Below are 5,800 nucleotides of genomic sequence, written 5' to 3'. Positions count from 1 at the left end.
CCTTCCCTGCCCGGATGCCCGCACCGACCGCGCGGGGGCGCTCCCGTCTGCGGCTCCCGCAGCACCGGGGCCCGGGGCCCGGGGCGCTGGGGCCCAGCTCTCGCCCGGCTGCGCGCCCCCACTGCCGCGCAGCTGTCGAAACGCGACTCTTGCTAATCGGACTCGAGCTGCACTTCCCCAAATACCTCAGTGACACTACGGAATGTTGTAACTGGTCTCTGTCTCCCGCGCGTGCCCGTTACTACCGGTGGCAGCGTGAGCGCACGTACCGGCAATAAACAACGGCTAGGGTCCAGCTGGCTGCTCTTCCTCCCCCTTGACCTCCCCTCTGCTCTGCACCCACGCTGCTTCTGCCGAAGCCGGAGATCCCTGCCATGCCCAAACCCCGAGCCCGCCAAGGCCGTTGCTGCCAGGACCGCTGCGGCAAGACATTGGGACGTGCTGAGTTTTGAGGCGCACGAGGGGAGCTCACACCTACTCTGGGAGCGCGCGTGTCTAACTGCATGTACGATTGTGCTGCTGCGATAGGGATGAGCTGAGTTCAAGGCACACGAGGGTGTCAGCCTGTCGGTGCTGAATAACCCGGCCCGGCTCAGACGTGCCCTCCTAATCTCTGTGTGCGTGTGTGCGACTGATTCGGTGCCTGGAGGAGCCCAGCCTGCGAGATAGCGCCACTGGGGGCGAGGACATGCAGGCGGGGGGGAGAGCTCCCTACAGACACACGAGTGACACAAGCAGCGCACTGCTGGAACGAGAGACCCCAGAAACGTGCCCCGAATACATGAGCGCGCCCCAGCGTGACACCCACGGACCCAGCTGGCATGCACTGGTCTGCAGCACTCGGGGCAGAGTCCCCCGCGCCCCTGTCGCTGTCCCTGACCCAGCCCTTCATGTGTGTGCGTGTGTGCGTGTATGTCTCTGTGCGTGCAAGTGCATGTGCATGTGTATGCGTCTGTGCACATGTGTCTGCGGAGTGTGCAGAGTGGACTGCTCTGTGGCTTATATATATAAAATTGGGGGTTTTGCCAAAAAACAGTGTGTGCATGTGTACGTACATGCATGAGTGTGCATGTGTACACATTTGTGAATGCGTGTGTATATGTGTGCGTACATGTGTGTGTGGTGGGGTTACCCCAGAGAAGCCCCCCCGGGCCCCATGGGAGGGGGCAGTGCCACTGTGCCCCCCCCCCCCATCACCCCACTGCACAGGCAATGGTCCCTGCCCAGTCCCCAGGTCTCCCCCAGCCCCTGCCCCAAGGCCGGCAGGGCCCGGGGGGCTGGGGAGGGCACGGGGAGGAGGTGAGCGTGGCTGGATGCCACGGCTTGTCTGGGAAAGCAGGGCGCACAGGGACGGGCCTGGGGCCGGTGCCTCTCTGACCTCCCCATCCACAGCCCCGAGCCACCCCGCCAGCCGCCCCCGGGCACCCTGCGCCCCAGGCCAGGGCAGGGGGCACTCACCAGCGCTGCCCCCCCCCACCAGCACCAGCAGCAGGACGGGGGCCAGCAGCAGCATCCTGGGCTGAGGGCTCGCAGGGTCCGTTAGAGCCGCTCGCGTGGTCTGCGTCTGCACCGTGTCTCCCAGGAGGTGCCGGTGCCGCCCTGCGCCGCCCTGCCCCACCCTGCTCTATCTGTGAGCCCAGCACAGGGCAGGGCTGGTGCAGCACCACGCAGCGCTCACCCGGGGCCTGAGGCAGGAGCTGGAGCCGTGGCCCTGCTCCTAACCGCCCTGGAGCAGGTGACAGGGCTGTCGTGGCTGCCCCTGCCCCAGCGCTCCTGTGCCTCCCTTCCCTCGGCCACATCCTGGTGCCCAGCAGGCAGACGCCAGGGAGGGGACGGGTCTTGGGGTCCATGGGGCTTGCCTGCCTGGACCTGCACCCTGAGCGCCGGGCAGGCCCCGCTCCCACCAGCCCCTGGGGTCTCGCCAGCCCCACCCCGAGGGGGGTGGTGGGCCCTGCCTTCCTGAAGGCCCCCACCCAGAGCCTCGCAGCCGAGGGAAGCGGTGGCAGTCGGGTGTCCTGAGCCTGGTTGTACCCATGCCTGGGACCAGGGGGAGCACGTCCCGTGCGGCAGGCCAGGCGTCGGGGCACATTGAGCCTGCGGGGCGCAGCTCTGGCAGGCGGGGGCACCTCTGTCCAGCACTGCACGGTGTTTCGTTTCATTGTAGCTTGGGTCAGGAGGGACCTGAACAGATCATCTCGCCTGGCCCCCTGCCACAGGCAGGGATGGATGCTGGGTTCACCACACCCCAGACAGGTGATCATCCAACCTCCTCTTGAATATGCCCAAGGTAGGGGCGAGCGCCACCTCCTTGCGAAGCTAGTTCCAGATTTTGGCCACCCTAACTGTAAAATATTGCCTCTGATCTCCAACCTAAACCTGTTGTCCATCAGCTTATGACCATTGCTCCTCATCACCCGGGGCAGTGCTGGGGAGAAAAGGGCTCCCCCGGACCTGGTTGGAGGCTGCAACCCTCAGGTCCGGAGGACTTCGGGATGGAGCTGTGGTGCGCACGCCCAGCACGAGGGGACGCATCGGAAGAGCGGGCCTTCCTGGAGCAGAGGAGAGCTGCGAGGCAGGGCGAGGCAGTAGCCTGGAAGCGCCCTGAAGATGTCCCTCGGCGAGGAGTGGGGACAGCTCCAGCGGCCAGGCCCTCGGCATGCAGCACAGCACGCGGCGTCCGGACCCTGGGAGCTGCGTAGGTGGCTCGGGGCTGCAACCTCTGGCGTGCGGCCAGAGACGCGGCGCACAGGCCGGTGCAGGGAGCAGGACCTTTGGAGGGCTTGGGCGGCTCAGGTCCCCAGCCCCTGGCACGAGGCCGGGAGCTCGGTGCGGGAGGCGCTGCATGGAGGTCCGGGAGCGGACCGAGCCTGGCGCTGCACGAGGTGGCGTGGGTGTCCGACCCACAGCAAAAGGTTGAGTCCGGGGAGCCAGACGGCGCTCGGGCTGCTGAGCCAGCCGACAGGGCCGAGCCAGAGGCCCCAGGAGCCCTGCAGAGCGGCGCCCTGTCCCAGGGCACAGCGACCCCCCGAAGCCCGCCGCGGGCGAGAGAGCAGCCTGGCGAGAGCACGGGGGCTGCCCCCCAGGCCTGGCAGCCCCGCGTTGTAGGAAAGAGGATTGCCGCTGGGGAGGGGAGGCCCCTGGGTAGTGAAGGGCTCCTGAAAGGGGAGGCCCCCCGACGTTACCCGCTTCCTTGGGGGGCGTGGGGAAAGGCCCAGGGGCACTGGGGTCTCCCCTCGGGGCGGAGTTTATCTTTGGGGGCTTGCGCCCGAAGCGCAGTGCCGTGGTGCCGTACACCGCGAGCGCTCCTCTTGGAAGTGCGTGGATGAGTGGAGAGCCAGGGCTCTGCTGGGACAGCATGGGGTGCTACGATTCACCTGCTGTGTACCTGTATTTATGCGGGGCGCTTTTATTTATCGCTCCCCCTGCTTATCTAGAGCTCATCCGTTGGCTATCTATGGTTATTTTGGGGTGGATCTGGTTCAAAGCAGAAACTTACCTGAGACTTACCTGTATCTGGAGCACGGGTGCAAGGTTTTATGGCATTTACCCAGAGGGTATTGTTTATGTTACTGGTTTAGATATTTTATATATATATATATATATACACACACACACACACACACACACACACACACACTGCACATCTGTTTGTATCTGGGTCCTTTTCCTTGCGACAAGTCAGTGTAAATAGCGGGGTCTGCGGTGGAGCCCCGCCTGGCCTGGCCTGGCCTGGCCGTGCAGGGACGGAGGGAGACGGAGCGGTCTGCAGCCCCCGCAGCCGGCCGCCGGCCAACACCCCCTTCCATTGTCGAGCGGGGGAAATACCCGAGTTCCCTGGGCTGCGCAATCACACATTCACTTCAGCTTTTCACCCCATGAAAATGGCTCTAGTTTAGCCTGGTCCAACCTAACGACCAGCTCTTGCTTCTTGAAGCTTCTGGGCTTCCCGTTTCTGTTTCTCAGCACCCTGCATCCCACGTGCAAAGACCCAGGCTGGGAGGAGCGGTGCTGTTAAGTGCTGGTGGCGGTGGAGCTGGGCCGAGCACGGCAGAGGACTTAGTTGAGACACCGTGTAAAAGCAGAGACAATTTAGAAAGGACGGAGGCAGAGTGGAAAGGAGCTGGGGAGCGGCCCGGAAAGAAGAAGGGGAGACGTGATTCAGTAGCACACACGCACAGCTTCCCAGATTCCCGCACACTTCAGCCACACAAAACCGTCCTGGCTTCTGGGCGTAAGACAGACCCATCTGGGAACACTATGAAGAAATTCCTTCCCTGCGGCGAAAGGGAAGACGTGTCAAGTGGAAGAGGTGCAAGACGGACACGCAGGGCCTAGCTGCAAGGATGAAGCGTCCGAATGGAAAGTGCTTCCTGGGCAGTGCCCGCGAGCTCCCTGGGGCTGGCTCCAAAGTCAAGCGCACTCCAAGCGCGGGCAGCCTCCGCTTGCGTGGCCATTTGGGAGCGGATGTGCATCCTTGCTTAACACCTGTAAATGGTTAACTGAGTAGTAGAGAGAGGAGAACGGAGAAGAATGACTATCCAAAAATCATTTGTGTTTCCGGATCCCACTTCTAGCAAAAGACACTTTGACCGTCCGTCTGCAGCAACGTCAGACTCGCCCGTCGACAGTAGTAGCAGCAGCGCTGCAGCTAAACACGCTTCAGAAAGCAAGGCATGGACGGGTGGATGGGTCTGTAGTAATGCCCAGCAAATACCAACCAGACCCTATAGAGGAAAAGCTTGCTCGGTTCACTGATGCCACAATTTCTCCTTTTCGCATTGCTCACAATACGCACTTCACTGAGATGGGTGAGTGCTTACGCCCAGGCGGCACGCCACCTGGCAGGGCAGACGTGGGGGGACGGTGGCTAGATACGGCGGTGCAAGACATACCGAGGGGAAGTTTGCCAGTTTAAGCCTTGCTGGGTGGAGCGAGGTACACAACCATCCAGTAATACGTGCCTGTGTGAGGACAGAAGATGGGGTTGCCTATCTTTCAGAAACAAGAGCTGCACCGGGAAATGCCCGCACCACAGAATATTTCAAAGAAGTGGCAGTGAGAGCTGTAACGAACTGCGAACAAAAATGCCACGCTCACGCGCGCAGTGTTGTCAGGGACAGTGCTGCAAACGTGGCAAAGATGGGAAGACACTCGGCAGCGGAAACGGGAGGATGCTCCTTAGCAGTGTACGGTGCAGCGCCCACTGAATGCATCGTGCACCAGAGACTGACGCACTTCTCGGGAATAAAAGAAAATGCTCTTGAAGTCGCAAAATGCTTCCGTAGCAACCCTTTGGCTTCGGCTGCACTGAAGAGAACAGGAGGATGCAAACTGAGTTTCCCGCGAGCTGTTGGGTGGCATGCTGCAGTTGATGGTTTTGAGCAATTTATTAAGAACCGGCCTGGTCTCAGCAAAATTTGTGAAGAAAACCACGATACAATAGATGGCAGCATCTCATCCAAAGTATCTAACACTGGATTCGAGAGGGGTGCAGAGGATACGCTCCGCACACTGAAGCCTGTCCCCATAGCCTTGACCAAACGTCAGAGATGGCTGCTGCATTGCCAACGCCGTCCAGACGTGGAAGGCCTTCAAGAGACAGCGAAGAAAGAAATCCCAACCAGCAAGTTAACCTGCAGGCAGTGAAGGAGTGAATGGGTCGAGCGCTAACTCCATCTCCTCTCTCAACCCCAGACATAAAGGCAGATGCCCAACTTCTGCAGACGCCGCTGCTGCCGCCATGGCGTGGGCATCCCGAAACCACGCCCCAGCTGTGCCAGTCCCAAGAAATGCCAGGGCC

At 61.6% G+C, this 5,800-nt stretch overlaps 1 pseudogene; it reads right to left on the bottom strand.

The window, feature by feature from the left end:
* Nucleotides 1-1,574, bottom strand: part of LOC102377868 — a 4,336-nt pseudogene extending 2,762 nt beyond the window's left edge.
* Between the last annotated feature and the right edge of the window lie 4,226 nt (nt 1,575-5,800).

This window comes from Alligator sinensis, unplaced genomic scaffold, assembly GCF_000455745.1.
Source record: "Alligator sinensis unplaced genomic scaffold, ASM45574v1 scaffold1998_1, whole genome shotgun sequence".
In the NCBI taxonomy this organism is placed as follows: Eukaryota; Metazoa; Chordata; order Crocodylia; family Alligatoridae; genus Alligator; species Alligator sinensis.
This window is presented reverse-complemented; position numbering and strand designations above follow the sequence as displayed.